The 20597-nt window shown below is 48.7% G+C and overlaps 1 protein-coding gene across 3 annotated transcripts in view; it reads right to left on the bottom strand.

Annotated features, from left to right (window-relative positions):
* il1rapl2 (interleukin 1 receptor accessory protein-like 2) overlaps window positions 1–20597 on the bottom strand; it is a 1090987-nt gene that overhangs the window by 464023 nt on the left and 606367 nt on the right. The window lies entirely within an intron of this gene.

Here is a 20597-nt window from a genome sequence, read left to right as displayed (position 1 = left end):
AGAACACTGCTGTGGCTTCAATCCTGAAATTTCATTTCTATCCCTTTGAAGGCTGAAGGCTATTTCAAATGAGGAATTAGCCTTGTTTATTGTGAGAGTACTTTGCGCTCCTGAACTGCCAACTGCCTCCTCAAAGCCACATGTGCCATGTCTCAGAGGATGATTAGTGCACTGCATGTCCAGCAACATTGGATACCCAAACTACTGGGTGGGATTCAGCGCAATCGGAGAATTGGCCCGAAAATCCAGTAATATTACTACAAGGCACTCACTATTGCAATCGGGGAGGTATTTCACATAAGCATTTCACTCTCACTCGACAACGCAAACCCAAGGTTTTACACAAAATTCTGTTTTCTGGAAAAAACAAGCACATTAAAAGTGGACCTGGAGATGGCTCACTTTACTTCTTTCACAGTTCTCCCTCTCAGCAGAGCACATTGCAGATCTCACATCGACACTCCCTCATAGTTCCCAACTTTTTCTGTGTTTATTTCTCTTCAATAATAATAATAATCTTCATTGTCACAAGTTCGTCTAAGACACGTTGTTCTTGGCTGGAATTCTCTGGCGGTTCGCTGGCTGCCGGATTCTCTGGTCCCACTGGCAGAGCACCCCCGCCCATGGGTTTCCTGGTGGCATGGAGTCATTGAAATGGGAAATCTCATTGACGGTAGCAGGAGCAGAAAATCCCACTGCCAGCGAGTAGCGTGCTGCCTCCCGTCGCTGAGTAACACGTGGCTGTGAGACCAGTGAACCCCACCCCTTAACATTCCTTGGACGTTCCCTTACCCAGATTACCCAGAATATAAAACTATTTGCCGTTTTAGCAATGGCCGCTACTTTCAGGTAAAATAACTTAATAACTTTGCTTTATTTACATAGAATTTACAGTGCAGAAGGAGGCCATTCAGCCCATCGAGTCTGCACCGGCTCTTGGAAAGAGCACCCTACCCAAGGTCAACACCTCCACCCTATCCCCATAACCCAGTAACCCCACCCAACACTAAGGGCAATTTTGGACACTAAGGGCAATTTATCATGGCCAATCCACCTAACCTGCACATCTTTGGACTGTGGGAGGAAACCGGAGCACCCGGAGGAAATCCACGCACACACGGGGAGGATGTACAGACTCCACACAGACAGTGACCCAAGCCGGAATCGAACCTGGGACCCTGGAGCTGTGAAGCGATTATGCTATCCACAATGCTACCATGCTGCCCATTCATTCATTCATGATCATTGCCAGTTGCAAGTCTCCGTTTTATTTCTCTTTACTTCAGTAGCTAAACATTTGGATCTTCACTTATCCCCCAATGCAAACCTCTACAAATGTTGTATACTTGCAACTCATTTTAGCTTGGTGAGCTCCTCTTCAAATGCCTGCTTTCTCACCTCGCCCTTTTGATGATTTAATCCTTGAAGCCTCACTGTGTTCAGCTTAAATAAATTAGGTCACACGTACACAAAGCTCCCACATGGCTGCTTCACAGTAACATTGGAAAGAAAAGTGGTATTTTCTTCACAACACGTAGAGCCCAAAGCAAGTCCTGTCACCTATCCAGCTCATGTTGTGTTTCTATAGGAAAATGATACAAGTGTTGACATTTGCAAATATGAGGTGGCATTTTCTTGATGTATGCAGGAGCAGATGATTTGGGACCAATCCCCTCCCACAGCTTGGAAAGATCCAACTGCATGAGGTGACCTTCTCACCTACAGGGAATATCATCCCTGTTGCTGAACGGGATCAGTTCTCATGACAACTTCTGTTCCAAGAATCCCTCCCATGCCAGTAAATCCAGGATTTGGCAAAGCATGAATGCTTGCAAGGTGCCTCAGATATTTTTGCTCTAGTCTTTGTTCTTACGTGAATCAATCTTCCTCATCCGAATCATGCAGAGCTCCTGGAACCCCTGACAAAGAGTTCAAATGAACGTTTGATTTCTTAATATTAAAACAGTGACTATGTTACTCAATAGATATATCAGAGAGCTGGTACAGTATTTACTGAAAGCTTTGAAGAGCAAAAAAAAATGTGACATGCACAGCAGCAGAAATTAAAGCCGGAAATGGAAAATAAACTTAAAAGTAAGTTTAAAGCAGCAGTTCCCTTTAAAAAGTCAACTGTTGCAGATCCGAGGTGCCGTAATTGAAAGTAAAGGTCAAACAGATTCAAATAAATTCATGTCAATCACAGAGGTCTGTGGCAAATGTACAAAGAGCTTTGGTTGACTAGAAGCAGTTTAATTAAGGGATTGTTCACAATTCCACCACCCCCCACCCTTCTAATATCATAGTTTTCACAAAAATATGTATTTATCACCCCTTCTTGTAACTTGAGAATCAAGAACAGTGTGAAACAATCACACTTCAACATTGAAGAGGTTTTGGAAAGCAAATGTAACAATTTTGGATCAAAAGTAACTGACCAGAATTATACTTCCGTCTAACAAGTGTACTCAAGCTAGCCAAATTACAACCATATTAAATATCTTGTGAAGCATTTGCAGCCAAGATGCAGGCGCTGATAAAACAGCAACTTTCTTATTTGCTGTATGCAATGCAAAATTCTACTGGAGCATGTCAAAAATCTACCCGTCTGTAAACCAGACCCAGCAGAATCCATCCAACAATACAAGCAGTTTCACATGACAAAATTAATTAGGATTCAAATGCGGAAACTATTGCTTATCACTAAGCATTTGATAGACTTCAGTTAATGACCAGGGGTTGAATTTTCCGTCCTTTCCTGCTGATGGAGACCCCCCCCCCGACGGCGGTTTACCGCAGCGGGGAGGCCAGTAAACCACCAAACGCATTGCCAGGGAAGGCTGTGGAAGTCGATACATTCATGATGTTCAAAAGGCATCCCGACAAATACATGGATAGGATGGGTATAGAGGGATACGGCACTAGGAAGTGCTGAGGGTTTTGACCAAGGATGGTATCATGACCGGTACAGGCTTGGAGGGCCGAAGGGCCTGTTCCTGTGCTGTATTCTTCTTTGTTCTTGTTCTTGTAAAGGCCAAAGGCATTGGTGAGACCAAAAGATCCTGCCGTCGGCCAACGGCAAGCCACCTTGGCCACAGGGAGCGGGGGTTTGTGTGGAAAATCCCATCCAGTTTATGAAATTCAAGAGTTACAAGTGATGTAAATGCCCCAAAGTTAAAATAGTAATATAGCAAACCAGAACTACCTGTACACCCACTGAGATATGGCAATAATAATTCGCCTTGACTTCATCCTTGGCGACTCCCACAATAATATCTATCTCAATAATAACTTGCCTTTACCTGGCACCTTTAATGGACAGAACCAACGCATTTCACAAAGTGTGTTCAGATAAAAATTGACACTGAGCTAAAGACTGGACTATTTGATGGCTTGACCCAAAACCTGGACAAAGAGGTGGGTCTTGAGGTGGGTCTTAAAGGAGGAGAGTGTTTGGAAAAATGGGAATATTTTGGGGGAATTAGGATGAAATGGCAGCGCGGGAGCACAATGGTTAGCACTGCAGCCCCACAGCACCAGGAATCCGGGTTCGATTCTGGCCTCAGGTGACTCTCTGAGTAGAGTCAGCACTTTTTCCCCGTGTCTGTGTGGGTTTCATCCGGGTGCTCCGGTTTCCTCCCACAGTCCAAAGATGTACAGCTTTGGTGAGTTGGCCATGCTAAAATTGGCCCCAGGGGAGGGTTATGGGGATAGTGTGGGTTTTGGGCCTAGGTAGGCTGCTCTTTCAGAGGGTCGGTACAGACCCGATGGGCCAAATGGCCCCTGAAGTGTTGGCTAGTGTAGACTTGAGAGATGAACATATACTACCAACACTGAGGAAAGTTCAAGTCAATGTTATTAACTAACTTCTAACTAACACACGATGACTGCAGGTCTAAATGATGCTAACTTAAACTAGAGACCTAACCTTATCCGAACCAGTTGATTCTCTCAGCACGTGGTGTGTGTCTGTGCTGGGCTGGATGAGTTCTTGTTCCACTGAGAGGCAGCACCCAGAATGAACAGGAACCGTGGTGCCCTCTGTCTTTATAGTGTGTGTATTCTAACTGGTGATTGGCTGCGTTGTTTGTGCATGTTGATTGGTCCCTGTGTGTGTCCATCAGTGTGTGTCTGCACCATGATATACTGGTGTATATTATGACAGCTCCCTTCTGCATTATAGAGATTATATGAAATGATTGAAGACAGTACTACCAATGCTGCGGCAAAGAAAGGGGGGAGGGGGCGTATAACAGGCTCGGTTCAATTCAAAATTCTATTTATGAGCAGAGCTACAGAGCCACAGAGATACTTGGGATTTTTACACCCATGGACAGTATTTTGTCCAATATGTTTACATCAATATTTTAGTTCTCCCTTGTGGTTGTGAACAAGTCACACACATCAATATTGCAAAAGACAATTGTCATTACAATTTATTAGATTTTGAAATCTGAACCTGCTTAGGAGCAAGAAAGCATTTTAAAAAATGTAATATGTCTTTTTATTTGACATCTTCAGATGGCCAAAATAATGTGGTTTAAAGATAGGCTTCAGATCGGGGGTGATGTTGCATTTAATTCTATTGAATATTTAATTCTAATGATATTGTTGGCATGAAAAATGGTGCCAGATTTGTCGGGTCCGTGATTGGCACTCATGATATGCCGCGGCAGCGCTTAAATGGTCCTTCCCCCGACACACACCATCCCAGCCAACAGGATGGCTGGAAGGGGAGCAGGGCCACGGTTCATTCTCCTGGATGCGGTGGAGAAGAGGCGGGTGACCTTATGCCCCGGCCCGGGAGGAAGGCCACCAGGCGACGCCATTCGGCGTGCCTGGGCGCAAGTGGCAGAGGTGTTCAGCGCCGTGGGCAAGGTCGCCCGGACTACATGCAGTGTCGGCAGAAACTCCACAACCTTCTCAGGGCGGCCAGGGTGAGTTAGCTGGCTCCGTTCCCCTGGCACTAACCCCAACCCCCACCTCACACAGCCGTAACCCGGCCCCTCCCCCCCCCCCTCAGGACACAGCCGAACTACCAACCACACTGCCCCACGTGCCAACACTGATGCCATCCGCCATGGCCATGCGCCTTGGCCACTGAGACCGCCATATACCCAACCCCTGGGCTACAAGGGTCCAACGGTCTAAAAGTTTTGTGGTACTTGTTTCCAACCCAACCCCCAGGAGAATGCCGCTCACAACCGCCGGGAGCGGGAGAAGACTGGAGGGGGACCACCAGACCTGTGGGCCCTCACCGTGCCTGAGCAGAGAGCCCAAAACGTGGCCGGTGGCCCAGAGGAAAGAGATGTTGCTGGGGTGGAGTGTGGCCATGGGCGAGGAAGTGAGGCCCCGCTGAGTTGTGGTTCTCCATGACACGTGTGTCGAGACCCCGCCTCATCCTCACACCGCCCTCACCTCCACACTACCCTCGCCCCCACCCTCACACCATGCTCACCCTCCATAACCAACCCCCCCCCTCCCACAAAGGTTGCCTGCCCCCCCATTCCTCCCCGGCCTATGCTCTAATCATACATGTCGTCTGGTTTCTTGCAGGAACTGCTGGAGATGAGGCGGGTCCATCCGGTGTCCCCCGCCCCCAGCCGGTGCCTCAGCCAGTGCCTCCCAGACAGCCAATGGGGAGAGCAGCCCGGGCACCAGCTCTCCACCCGACTCAGGACACTCCGGAGCTCGGGAAGGAGGATGGCACTGATTTTCCGTCACACCTGTCTCCTACACCCTCCACCATCCCAGACACTCTCACCTCGGTTGGGCACATTAGTGAAGAGGCTCCTGGGATATCTGATGTGCACCACACATCTCAACCAGTATAGCAGGTGGCGGGAGAAACACCAAAGTGGCCAGACAGTCGGAAGGCTGGCCAGCCCCAGGAACCAGCTGCCTCCCAGATGGGCCCCGGACTTCTGGAACATGTAGTCCCAACCACTGTGCAGATATATTCAGAGACCCAGGGACAACAAGAGGGGTTAAAGGCGAGCATCCAGCACTTGCAGGCGCATGTGGAGGAGCTCAACCATGTGCAGGGGGTATTGCCGGTCACGCACACCGACACCGCACAGGAGGCATTGGGGGCGACGGTGTCGGCTATGGATCAGCGTGTCCAAGGCCTGGCGCATTCTGTGCAGGCGGGGGCCGAAGCCCAGGACAGGGCTGCCCTCATACAGGCAGCCATGTGCCTGAGCCACCTGGACATTGCAGCGGCGCTCCTCAGCATGGCCCAGTCACAGTAGGCCATGGCTGGGAACGTTGCCGGCATTGCCCAGGCGCTGGCCAGCGTGGCGCAGACACTAGGCCAGGTGACCCAGTCCCAGAAGGAGATGGCCCAGTCCCAGAGGGAGGTGGCCCAGTCCCAGAGGGAAGCGGCCCAGCCCCAGAGGGAGATGGCCCAGTTACTGGCTGATGTGACACAGACCCAGAAGGTGGTGGCATAGTCGCAGGGTGATGTGGTGCAGTCCCAGCCAGAGATGGTCCACTCCCTGGCTGAGTTAGATAGATTTTTCAGGCAAAGGGAGTCAGGGATTATAGGGACGACAGTCATGGAATGGAGTTGAAGCCACAATTAAGTCATCCATTGTCTTATCGAGTGGCAGGGCAGCCTCAAGGCTGTTCCTAATTTTGCCCACTCCTGTTTCTAATTTGTGCGTACTTCCTGCCATGAGCTTGTTTTTTGAAGACTCCTGAATGGAACCCTCGGTTCAAAATTCGTAACTTTTATGTTTGTTAGAAAACACGGAGGAACAGAGTCACAGGACTGTCATTATTTTTTCACACCAAGAAAAAACCTTTATTAAACAGGAAAAGTTTGATTACAATACAATTCTGCTTTACTCCCCCTTAGCTTCAAAAATGTATACAGTTTTCAAAGATAACACTCCCACTCTGAAACCAAATGGCCGATGCAACTCAACTGATCCACTGTGGATTCCTCCTTACAACCCCCCGGATAATTGTCACATGATAGTTTCCGAACTCCACTCCCAACAAGTCGTGCCTTAAAATCTTTTTTCAAACAATGCTTTCTTTCAGCTGTTTTCATTAAGAATCCACTCCAGGTTTTCCAACCATCATTTCAAACAAAGCTTCCACTCCACTTTTAACAAGGAATACAACACCATGTTATCTACCTTCACTTGAACTTGAAAGTTTCTTTTGCCTTGAATGCATTTACAAAGCAAGAGATTCAGACAGTGATTACAACAATTACTTCAACTCATGTTCCATAGGCTGCAGTAGAATCTCACAAACCTTAAAATAATTTCAGGCACCTTTCTGGCTTTTTCACTTGCCAACTTCCTCTCAGCTCTGTCGGTTTTTTTTTACTGAACAGTACTGTGTTCTACTACCTGTTTCCTCTGTTCCTTTAACCTCTGACCTCTTGGAAACTTCTCTTCATTTCCCTAGTTTCCTTGACTGGCTGTTTTTTAAGTCTTTGGCACATGTTTTCTTAACCATTACCCTATGGTGTAGCTATTCTACGAGCAAAGCTGAGAGAGATGTTCCCTCTCTCGCCTTCTATAACTAAATGCTATATTCAGTTAAAACTACACTCAAAAAGCCTTCCTGTCCTAAAGGTGCCCCTGGTGACCAGGCAACGACTAAACGCATCTCCCAGCATGTTTACATTTCGTTCAGTAACCCTCTTGTCCAGCACTGCCACAGTCGGGGGGGGGGAGCCATTCCATTCGCAGGTGAAGGCTTCAGAGGGGGCTAGGGGGACTGGTGGGGGGTGGTCTTGGGGGGTGGTGAGGGGGGCCGCCTTTAGCAGGCCAGGTCCGTGCGTGGATGGCACCATGTTGTACGCGTATAATAGAAGCACTGTTAGAGCGGACTAACTCCCCACACATACAAACACCTTTGTCCAGCAGGAATCTAACCATATTTTATCCTTCCTCACATAGTAACACCAAATTACATCTGGTTAAAACTATACCTGATTTCTAATATTGAACAATAAAAATATAAATCACTTAAAACTACCACTGTTTTCCTGATTTAGAATCTTAGAACACAGAAAAAGGCCTTTTGATCCCCCATATCAGCCAGCTCTTTTAATGAGCATTTCATCACTCCCCCTTCAAATGTTTCCCTTTGAGTATGAATACAATTCCTTTTTGAAGGTTACTACTGATTCACCTTCCACCCCTTGGCCAGGTCATAACGGCTCGCTGCATTAAAAATAGCTCAACTCCTTCCTCTTACTGTAGAGTCTTACCAAATCCGGAACAGTTTTGAGATGTGATGTGGCCTCCAATGCCTTATATTTCTGGTATTTTAAACACTAGCTGCGTTTCAGTGTTGGCACACTTTCCTCTGCATCAGAAGACTGGGGATTCAAGTCCCATTCCAGAGACTTGAGCCTAAAATCTTGGCTGGCACTCCAATGGCCTACTGAAGGAATGCTGTTTTGCCAGAGGTACTGGGCAGGATTCTCCGTTTGGGAGACTCTGGGTTGGATTTTCCAATCGCCGACGCCGAAATCGAGTTTAGTGATCGGCCGAGAGAAATCGTTTTTACGCTGGAATCGGGGGCAGCGTCATTGTTCCAATGCTCCACCCCCCTCAAAAACAGCGTACTCTGGGAGTATGTCGCATGATCTCGGGACGTCCTCAGGACGTCACCTGAGATCCTCCACTGAGTCCCCGATGGGCCGAGGTGTGGGGCGCGTGTCCTCACAACGGTGTGGGGACCTCGCGAGGTGCCTGCAGACTGTGTCAAGCGCCTCCACAGTCGGAGGGGGGAACCATTCCTCTGGCAGGGGGAGCTATGGCTGGGACTTGGGGGGACTGGTGGGGAGTGGCGAAGGGGGTTACAAGAGGGCAGTGTTTAGCAGGCCGGGGATCCGCCCTGTTGTACGTGTGGCCGCCACAGGCCGCCGCTGTGTGCAGCGTGGCTGCGGACCTGGCCATTCTGTGGCCATATCCGCAGGTAAAGCCGGGCTTTACGCGGCGCGGCTGCTAGCCCCCCACCGGATGGATAATCGGTGCATGGGCGCCACCGGCTTTTTGGTCGCAAGACCAGACAGATCCTGTGGAAATAGCCACAGAATCGGAGAATCCAGCCCCATGGTCTCCCGCTGGAGCAGCATTGCTACTGCTTTGAACTCTGGCTGGGAGCGCAAATCAGGAAGCATTTCAGGAATCGCTCATCATGCAACTTTGTGCATGGAGGGGAATACGAGAGTTTCCCGAGACAATGACGCTATCGAGTCGCCATTTTGAGCTCACCAGTTGTGATCAGTATAGTGATCAGCGCCCACATAGTTCTCAGCCTGGAGGAGCGGAGAATCGCGAGGGGCCCGGAGATCCTGCTGTCGGACCCGCTAAGACCCATTTGCATCCATTACCATCCATCTGCTGGTGCGTGGGCCCGATCCCGCAGCCAGCGGGCGCAGCCGGAGCACAGCGGTCAGTTTGGCGCCCGGCGTGAACCTCGGATTCGGCCAGACCGCCGATTCCCCACCCGATCGTGATCCACGTTGCCAGCGTCACAGGGTGGAAAACCTGCCCACCATCCTTTGAAACTGATCTGATGCTCCAATGCCACTATTACAAAGCAGAGTGGGGGAGGTAATCCTGTTGCCCGCTCAGTATTTAGCCATCAATCACTTTCATAATATCCCCTCATGTATATAATGAAGTGCAGACAGGCAGTGATTGACACACGGGATGACCAGTAAGCACACAACACGGTGCAGCCAATCACCAGACAGGACACCACCACTATAAAGCCAGAGGGCACTAGGTTTCCCGCTCTCTCTGGACCCAGCCACTGAGACAGTCAGAGTCCACGAGCTAGCAAGTGCAAACACCATGTGATAGCTAGTAAGTCTGGTCAGGCTACTACTAGGCCTCCAGTTAGTTCAGTGTAGTGACGACCCACAGCTGAATATGTTTATCAGTAATATCGTTGAATAAAACAGTGCTGGATCTTCTCCAGTGTTAGACGTCTGATTCTAACTTCCCTGCATCGAGTGCAGTTCACAGCGAACCAACCTGCCTAACACATCAATCACAAAACAGATTCTCTGGTCATGATTTTGTTACTGTTTACGGGAGTTTGCTGTGCAGAAATTTATTGCTGCATTTCCCAGGTTGCAACAGTGACTACACTTCAAACGTATTTCGTTCACTGTGAACACTTTGGGATGTCCTTGGGTCACTAAAGGCTCTGTGCAAATACCAGCTGTAATGTTTGCTTCGAATAGCAAAACTTGTGCTGCACAAAGAAAAAAATAAGAATTAAGAAATATGACTGTAACATGCAGAGAAGCTTGGGGATCTACATTGATGTGAATTTTATGGACATCAGATCTAATATTATGTTATATATTGTATCATTAGCAAGCCCGTATGTACTGTGTGCAACTTGGCTGCCATGTTTCCAATACTTAAATGAAAATCACTGTATTCACTGTAAAATACATTGGGGCATCCTGAGGTAATAATGATTGTGGAGGTTTTCATCTTTTTTTCTTTGTACTGTGACAGTTCGGGGCTTCCTTAATAATTTTGTTTCGTCTAGTGCATTAAAAGTCTCTGTGGTATAAATAATGAAGGGAGGTTAACATTTATCACACAGTCAAGACCCAAATAGCATTGGTTAATGTTCACACTATCTTGTACGTATACTGTGCCCTGAATCCAGCGAAACATCTCAAGGTGCTCCAGAGTCGATGCCGTTCTTCACGGGGCCGTGCTGCTAGCCCCGACCGGGGAGGAGAATCGGGTCCCGGGAGGGGACGCGGAGGCTGCCGTGAAACATGGCCAGTTTCACAGCAGCCTTTACGACTCTCCGCATTTGTGGAGAATCGCGCCCCAGTTTCTTTCTGTCTAAATTTACCACATATAAAGTCCATACATAGTGGAGCATGTGTGAGCTCACATCACCTCCAGTCCCCATCATTATGGCCACAAGGCCATAAGACATAGGAGCAGAATTAGGCCATTCAATCATGGCTGACATTTTTTTCGTCCCCATTCTCCTGCCTTCTCCACATAATCCCTGATCCCTTTATTAATCAAGAACCTATCTATCTCTATCTTAAAGACACCCAGAGCGCTGTCTTCCCAAAAGGGAACAAAGTCGCCGGCGAGCACGTTTAGCCGCGTGTGTCCCAGAATTCGCAGTGTCGAGAAACACATGGCTATTCAACATGACTCGCAGTTTAGAAGGGACCTGAACGAGGAACATAGTCGCGTTTTGTACACTGGGCAGCTCCGCTCGCCAGAACTCCCCATTGTACTGAGAGATCAGGACACCATTTTTAGATGGCGACCCGATCTCTAACGCCCCCAAAATGATCATCGACATCCCCCACCCAAGCCGGAATGCAGTACAGGAGGGTCCCCAGCCTCCCCCGACATCCCTCCCCCCCCCCCGCCAAAACACACACTGGGCAACCTCACCCGATCGCATACGCACAGAAAGTGCCAGCTTGGCATCTTGCCAGTGCCAGGTGGCACTGCCATGTTGGCACTGCCAGGGTGCCAAACTGGCACTACCAGGGTGACCAGGCGGCATCAGCAGTGCCAGGGCAGCATCATGCCCAAACGGCATGCAGCTGGAGGCCTCCGATCCCCTTGGAGACTCCCACAAGACCATAAGACATTGGAGCAGAATTAGGCCATTCAATCATTTGTGGAGACCTGTACCAAACAGCGCCCACCCAAGGTCTCTGAGGCAGAGGTGTTGAATCACAAAGCTGCAGGTACCTTGGAAATCTGCACATTAGAGTAAGGCTTACTGCCGCACTCTAATATGCAGATTTGCCAATACGTGATCCCGTCCCCGCCCATTATGGGCAGGATACACATCGCAACATCTCACAAGATCACGTTGAATCACGCAGTCAGTGATTTGCCCTCCACAGCCTCTGTGGCAAAGAGTTCCACAGATTCACCATCCTCTGGCTGAAGAAATTCCTCCCCATCTCAGTTTTAAAGGATCACCCCTTTAAGTGGAAACATCCTCACCTGGTTCACTCTGTCCAGGCCTTTCAGTATCCTGTAAGTTTCAACGAGACTCCCCCCACCCCCATCCACGCTCATTGCATTATAGAGCTTTGTGTCATGGCCAGCCCATTCACAGATCAATGGGTCAGCCCTCTCTGAACAAAATCTCTTTGTGCTGCAAGAAGACAACAGCATTATCGAGTCCCATTTCAATGAGCTTCCCTTTTACACATATCACTCTTCCCCCCCCCCCCCCCCCCCCCCCCCCCACCATTGTGGAAGCACAGTTGGCTGATAAATGATTCTTCTATTGTTTCCTCAGCTTTAATATCAATCAAAACAATAGAAATCAAAACTTAACTTTCACTCTCCAATAGGATTTATTTCGCTGCCATTAACATGATTTCAGTGTCGCAGAATTTATTCTCAGGGATGTTTTGAACCATCTGAGGTATTCCAAGTGCACTGCCACCTTCATCAGGTCCAGCCGCAAGGCAGTGTAGATCTTGAAATGAATGAATTGTGCCAGAGTTAGGCAATATCTATTTCATATCTCGCGCCCACTAATGGTATGAAAATAAAGCAAGTCAATCTTTCATTTCAAAAACGCGTTGAAGGAAAATCTGAAAAAGAAAACTGTCTAAGAAATGAAATGAAAAAATGAAAATCGCTTATTGTCACAAGTAGACTTCAATGAAGTTACTGTGAAAAGCCCCTAGTCGCCACATTCCGGCGCCTGTTCGGGGAGGCTGGTACGGGAACCGAACCGTGCTGCTGGCCTGCTTGGTCTGGGCTTTCAGAGCCAGTGTTTAGCCCAGTGTGCTAAACAGCCCCTAAATGTGGAAATGTGGAAGAATATAGTTAATTGTATTTCTGACACAGCATTATGCAATAATGGCTCTCAGTAAATCTCTGGAAAGTCTGCTCCCTGACTTTACTCACTGTTCAAAGCTCTCCAGAGCTTGATGCTGCATTGCAATAGCGTCAATATTGGAAGATTTATTAATCACCAATCCAAGGCAGCCTTCCGTTGAAATTGAAAAAAATGTAGCTTGTTTCTCTGTTAATTAATATGCTTTTCGGCATCATTTCAAATCAGTGCTCTATCGCTTCATGTACCCGATGATGGTCAGATTAGAACTGTGACTTGGTATTACTTAAGCCTTGTTCATGTTGTAATCCATTTTATTCTGTATTATGTTTGCTGGGAATACTTTGGGTTAAATTATTCATGATTGAGTTCTGCTGACATTCTGAGGCATTTAGAATCATAGAATTCCTACAGTGCAGAAGGAGGGCCATGTGGCCCATCGTGTCTGCACCGACCTCTGAAAGAGCCCCGACGCACCCACCCTCTCCCCGTAACCCCACCTTTGGGACTCAAGGAGAAATTTAGCACCATCTGAGCTGCACATCATGGATCTCATAGAATTTACAGTGCCGAAGGAGGCCATTCGGCCCACCGAGTCTGCACCGGCTCTTGGAAAGAGCACCCTACCCAAGGTCAACACCTCCACCTTATCCCCATAACCCAGCAACCCCACCCAACACTAAGGGCAATTTTGGACACTAAGGGCAATTTATCATGGCCAATCCAACTAACCTGCACATCTTTGGACTGTGGGAGGAAACCGGAGCACCCGGAGGAAACCCACGCACACATGGGGAGGATGTGCAGACTCGACACAGACAGTGACCCAAGCTGGAATCGAACCTGGGACCCTGGAGCTGTGAAGCAATTGTGCTATCCACAAGGCTACCGTGCCGCTGTTGGAGGAAACTGGAGCACCCAGAGGAAATCCACACAGATGGAGAACATACAAACTCCACAGAGACAGTTGCCCAATGATGGAATTGAAAGTGGGTCGCTGGCGCTGTGAGGCAGCAGCGCTAACCACTGTGCCACCGTGCTGCCCTTAGAAAGTAAAAAGTAATAATCAATGGTGATATAGATGTAGCACTGAGTGCAGTTTATAGGTCTGCACTGCCCTTCTGTAACTTTCTTAATGTACTGAAATCATATTTCATTCAATGCTTTTTAAAAACACTTAGGCTGCACATGTTCCACAAATAAACTAACCTCTCAGCTCTTTTGGTAACTTTTTTGTAAATTTTTGCAACTTTACTTGTGAAGTAAATTTCAAAACTCTTCGCCCTCCAAACAGAGTAGGAGTCTAATGCACTGGGGAAAGATTCTCCATTTCAGGTTTGGGATAGTTAGTCAATGCTTGAATGCACTTCAAAGAGATATCTTGCCACAGGCAGGCTGACGATTGCTTATATTCCCATGTGTGTTCATCATTTTAGTGGGAGAAGAATGTGTTGACATTAGTCATAACTTCAACCATTCAGAAAAACTCTTTGCCCACGGTGTAAATTTGTCCGAACAGAAAAATTAACAAGCGAGCAGCATTGAAAAAGCCGTTTTCATCGACTTGGAAATGCACTGAACCCTGCAGGCCAGCCTTATCATTGAACCCTTCAGGCCAAGCTTATCATTGAACCCTTCAGGCCAAGCTTCTCTCTGTTCAACAACCTTCCAAGGGAAATTGGGAGTGAGAAACAATATGTTGGACTTGCCAGTGACGCACTGATCCCTTGAAAAAAGAGATATTTTTGCGGGTGCTCCCACACGCCCTGGCTGAAATGTTGCGGGGGGGGGGGTGCTTTAAAAGATTGGGAGCGGGTTTCTCCGACCCCCCGCTGGGCCGGAGAATCGCTGGAGGGCGGCATGAATCCCGCCCCGACACCGGCTGCCGGATTCTCCGGTTTTTCAGCGGGGCGGGAATTGCGCGGCGCCGGTCGGGGGCCATTGGCAGCGGCCCCCCCCGGTGATTCTCTGCCCCACGATGAGCCGATTGACCACCCGTTTTCAGCGGGTCCCGCCGGCGCGAAATACGGCAGGTCCTTACTGGCGGGACCTGGCTCTGCGTGCGGTCTGTGGAGCCCTCGGGGTGGGGATCTCGCCCCGGGGGGGCACGATCCGTGGGCGGCCCTGTGCCGTGGGGGCACTCTGTCTCTCCGCGCAGGCTGGTGTAAGGGCCGCCACGGCCGGCTCCGGTAAGAACCCCCCTGTGCATGTGCTAGGATGACGCCAACACACGCTGGCGCTCCCATGCATGCGCCAACCCCACCGGCGCCAGCCTAACCCCTGACGGTACGGAGGATTCCCCACCTTCCGGGCGGCCCGACGGCGGAGTGGCTCACGCCACTCCTCTGCGCCGGTACAGCCCGCCCCGCCGGTTTGGGGAGAATTCCGCCCTGGAGGTGGGGTTTCTTCCCCTTAGGGCCAATCTATCAAATTGTGTTTCTTAAAGCTGGACAAAGGCTTTAAACTGACTGAAGCCATGACTAGCTATGACTCTCCCCAAAGTAATTTCTGGCCGTCAGAACAGCAACAACTGTGTTACCTGGAAAGTATAACTCCAGAGGTGAGGTGAGGGTGACTGCCATTGACATCAAGGCAGCATTTGATTGAGTATGGCGTCAAGGAGTCCTAGCAAAGCAGGAGTCAGTAGGAATCGAGGAAAAACTCCACACTGGTTGAAGTCAAACTTAGCACAACGAAAGTTGATTGTGATTGTTAGAGATCTCAGTCCTGGGACATCACTGCGGGAGTTCCTCAGAGTAGTGTCCTTAACCTAATCATTTTCAGCTGCTTCATCAATGACCTTCCTTTCAACATAAGGTCAGATATTTGTATGTTCTCTGATGATTGCACGATAATCAGCACCACTGTGAAGCAGTCCACATGCAAATGCAGCAAGACCTGGACAATATCCAGGCTTGGGCTAACAAATGGCCGGCTAACAAATGGCAAGTAACATTCGCACCACACAAGTGCCAGGCAATGACCATCTCTAATAAGAGAGAATCAAACCATCCCCCCTTGACATTCAGTGGTATGACCTTTGCTGAATTCCCTACTATCAACATCCTGGGGTTCATCACCAGGGCTGGCTCAAGGCACCGGCAACTCGGGCCGTCGCCCGGGGCGCCATGTGCTCGGGGGCGCCAGAGACTCGGGACCCGCGCATGCGCAGTTGAGCCGGTGCCAACCAGCGCATGTGCGGTGGCCGCCCGCCCCCCCCCCGCTCGGTCCGCCCCCCCCGCTCAGTCCCCCCGCCCACCCCTCGGGTCCGCCCCGCCCTCGGGTCCGCCCCGCCGCCCCGCCCTCGGGTCGGCCCCCCGCCCCGCCCCGCCCTCGGGTCCGCCCCCCGCGTGTCCGCCTCCCCGCCCCGCCCCGCCCTCGGGTCCGCCGCCCCGCCCTCGGGTCCGCCCCCCCGCCCCGCCCTCGGGTCCGCCCCCCCGGCCCCGCCCCGCCCTCTGGTCCGCCCCCCCTTCGGGTCCGCCCCCCGCGTCCGCCCCCCTCTCGGGTCCGCCCCCGCACCCCGCCCTCGGGTCCGCCCCCCCCGCATGTCCGCCCCCCCCTCGGCCCCGCCCCCCCCGCCCCCCTCGGCCCCCCCCCCCCCCCCCCCAAGGGCGCCGAAGTTCAGCTTGCCCGGGGCGCCAGCAACCCTAGAGCCGGCGCTGTTCATCACTGATGAGAAACTAAACTGGATTAGCCATGTAAATACTATGTCTACAAGGCAGGTCAGAGGCTAGGAATCCTGCGGTGAGTAACTAACTTTATGATTCTCAAAAGCCTGCCCACCATCTACAAGGCACAAGTCAAGAGTGTGATAAAATACTCACCATTTGCCTGGATGAGTGCAGCTCCAACAACATTCAAGATTCTTGACACCATCCAGGAAAAAGCACCTTGTTTGATTGGCACCCCTCCCATAAACATTCATTCCCTCCTCCACTGGCGCACTGTAGCAGCCATGTGTACCATCTACAAGATGCACTGCAGGAACTCACCAAGGCACTTTACGCAGTACCTTCTATACCCACGACCGCTACCATCTAGAAGGACAAGAGCAGCAGATACCTGAGAACACAACCACTTGCAAGTTCCCCTCCAAAGCACTCACTATCCTGACTTGGAATATTTCATAGAATTTACAGTGCAGAAGGAGGCCATTCGGCCCATCGAGTCTGTACCGGCTCCTGGAAAGAGCACCCTACCCAAGATCAACACCTCCACCCTATCCCCATAACCCAGTCACCCCACCCAACACTAAGGGCAATTTTGGACACTAAGGGCAATTTATCATGGCCAATCCACCTAACCTGCACATCTTTGGACTGTGGGAGGAAACCGGAGCACCCGAAGGAAACCCACACACACACGGGGAGGACGTGCAGACTCCGCACAGACAGTGACCCAGCGGGGAATCGAACCTGGGACCCTGGAGCTGTGAAGTGATTGTGCTATCCACAATGCTACCGTGCTGCCCCTATATCGCCATTCCTTCTCTGTCGCTGGGTAAAAATCCTGGAACTCCCTCCCTAATAGCACAGTCATTTTACCGACACCACATGGGCTGCAGTGGTTCAAGAAGACAGCTCACCTCCATCTCCTCAAGGGCAATATGGAATGGCCACCAAATTCTGGCCTAGTCAGCGACACCCACATCCCGTAAAAACGAACAAAAAGATGGCAGTAATGACCCCTCTGACTGCAGAGATCAAACACAAAGGAAATATGCTAAGGCCCTTTACATTTCTGAGACCAGTCCTCTGGCTGATGGAGACGAACCATCTGTGAGTTCGAAAGGACCTTGAAATTTCTGTTGAACTTATTAATGGATTAAATATTAACCATTTCATGAATCCAGACAAGAAATATACATCTTTTATCCAAAACATGATGGAGAAGTGGGAACTGCTTGAACCTGTGATATTGCCTTGTGGAGCTGAAAAAAAAGGCCATCTGCCATTTTCCATCGTGGGCAGCAGCAGAGAAAAGATTTTGTCCAGGGTTTTGAAAACCTGGCTGCTCACCCACATTGCTTACTTAGTGGAACTATTGAATTCCTGTACCAGCGCCTACAAGATTAATTCATCTGTTCTCCCATTGTAGAAATCCCCTCTAAAGGAAATGCGGATTACCCAACATCAGCTTCAGAACACTAACCTCTCTGAAGGAATATACACCATAGGTCATTTGATTCTCGACTCTGGACTCAAATGAAAGAATAATTCTCATTTTGTCTGTGGTCATTTCTCTCTAACCTCTTTGCTTCACTTATTCCTCTTTTATTGCAGGAATGTACATGGGGTCACAAAGAACAAAGAACAAAGAAAAATTACACACAGGAACAGGCCCTTCGGCCCTCCAAATCTGCGCCGATCCAGATTCTCTGTCTAAAACTGTCACCTATTTTCTAAGGATCTGTAGCCCTCTGCTCCCTGCCCATTCATGTATCTGTCTAGATACATTTTAAATGACGCTATCGTGCCCGCCTCTGCCACCTCCGCTGGCAATGCGTTCCAGGCACCCATCACCCTCTGCGTAAAGAACTTTCCACGCACATCTCCCTTAAACTTTCCCCCTCTCACCTTGAACTTGTGACCCCGAGTAATTGAGTCCCCCGCTCTGGGAAAAAGCTTCTTGCTATCCACCCTGTCATAGTGACAGCCACTCCTGCTTTTTTAGAGTGTGCAAAATAAATTAACCCTTTCAGTTCTCCTGGGTTTGCTGTGGGATTATTGATAAAGAATTGGGTCACACCAACACTGAGAGGGAGGGAACGTACACCAAAGGGGGAAATCAAAAACACCTTTTTGTTTCTGGGCGAGTGGTGAGGGGAAAAGTCAGCCTTTTGAATTAATGCCCCCTCCAGTCCGGAGCAAAAGGCAGGATGAACATTGCAACAAATCCTCACAAACTACAGACAATTAAAGCATATCAAATATGCAGGTGATACAAAGCTGGGCGGGAGGGTGAGCTGTGAGGAGGATGCAGAGATGCTTCAGCGGGATTTGGTCAGGCTGAGTGAGCGGGCACATGCATGGCAGATGCAGTGTAATGTGGATAAATGTGAGGTTATCCACTCCAGTAACAAAAATAGGAAGGCAGATCATTATTTGAGTGGGTGTAAATTGAGAGAGGTGGATACTCAGCGAGACCTTGGTGTCCCCATGTATCAGTCGCTGAAAGTAAGCGCGCAAGTACAGCAGGCAGTAAAGAATGCAAATGGTATGTTGACCTTCATAGCGAGAGGATTCGAGTATATGAATAGGGATGTTTTACTGCAATTGTGTCAGGTGTTGGCCACATCTGGAGTATTGTGTCCAGTTTTGGTGTCCTTATCTGAGGAAGGATGTTCTTGCTATGGAGGGGCTGCAGCGAAGGTTTACCAGGCTGATTCCTGGGATGGCGAGACAGTCATATGAGGAGAGACTAAGTCAATTGGGATTCTATTCATTGGAGTTTAGAAGAGTGAGATGGGCGCTCATAGAAACTTATAAAATTCTAACAGCATTAGACAGGGTAGATTCAGAAAACATGTTGCGATGGTGGGGGAATTCAGAACTAGTGGTCATAGTTTGAGGATAAGGGCTGAGATCAGGAGAAATTTTTTCACCCAGAGAGTGGTCAATCTGTCCAATTCACTACCACAGAAAGTTGTTGGGGCCAAAATGTTGTGCAATTTCAAGAAGGAATTAGAGATAGCTCTTGGGGCTAAAGGGGTCAGGGGATATGAGGGGAAATGCTTGATCAGGACATTGAACTTGATGATCAGCCATGATCATAATGAATGGTAGCGCGGGCTCTAAGGGCTGAATGGCCTCCTCCTGCTTCTATATTCCATGTATGTTTCTCTGTAAAGGTTCACAAAATTATTATTTTTTAAAATTCAAATGGGTCACAAGTTAAAGATTGTTTCCGCTAGTTGATGAATCATTACCAAGTAGAAATCAACACTGAATTATTACTGGAAAAACAAAAGGGACAACCAGAAGATTATTTTCACACAGGAATTTTATTAGAGTTATAGAATGCATTATATCCTAAGGCTATAATAAAACAGAGACAATTATATCATTTGAAACTGAATTGTACAAATCAATGAAAACTGAAATGAAATTGGGAAATTGAAGAGGATAGATATTAGATTGGTTCAGTTGGAGAGCTAAAACTGCAATCAAACCTCCCTTTGATACTGTAAATTTGCTGTTTCCTATCACAAAATATTGTGCACATTGTGAACAAAAGTACTATCTTCTGTTCTGTAGTTGGGCTCAGTAATTTCAACTACAAATGGCATAAACAACATTTTCTATTTTATTATATTATCAAAACAATAAAGTGGTACTTGAAAATAATTAGCACTTGAAGCATTAGCCTACTTCTTAGTTCCTGCATTAATTATTTATGTTCCTGTTATTCGAATGGCAAATCATCATTGTCATTTAGATCATTATTGAAATAGCAACTTTTTATAGAAACAAGTTCCATTCCGGCTAGCTTTCAGTCAATGTGACCACTGCTAATTTTGTCGAAATAAACAAAAGGAAAGGTTCCACTTTTGGAACACATGGTTAGTGGCGTTGAAGAGAGCTAACTGGAAGACCTGGTTCAGTACTTTTGGACTTTGTCCAAAAATATAAAAGGCTATTAATATTAGGCTCTCTAGCCCTCACATTCACCCCATACTCTCATGCCACCTCCACACCCCTTCCATTGTCAGTCACCCCGTATCCACAATGCGCAGACCTCAGGAGCCACATGAAGAT

Source organism: Scyliorhinus canicula, chromosome 17 (assembly GCF_902713615.1).
Source record: "Scyliorhinus canicula chromosome 17, sScyCan1.1, whole genome shotgun sequence".
Lineage (NCBI taxonomy): Eukaryota > Metazoa > Chordata > Chondrichthyes > Carcharhiniformes > Scyliorhinidae > Scyliorhinus > Scyliorhinus canicula.
The sequence above is the reverse complement of the archived record's forward strand: the minus strand, read 5'-3'. Positions and strand labels throughout refer to the sequence as shown.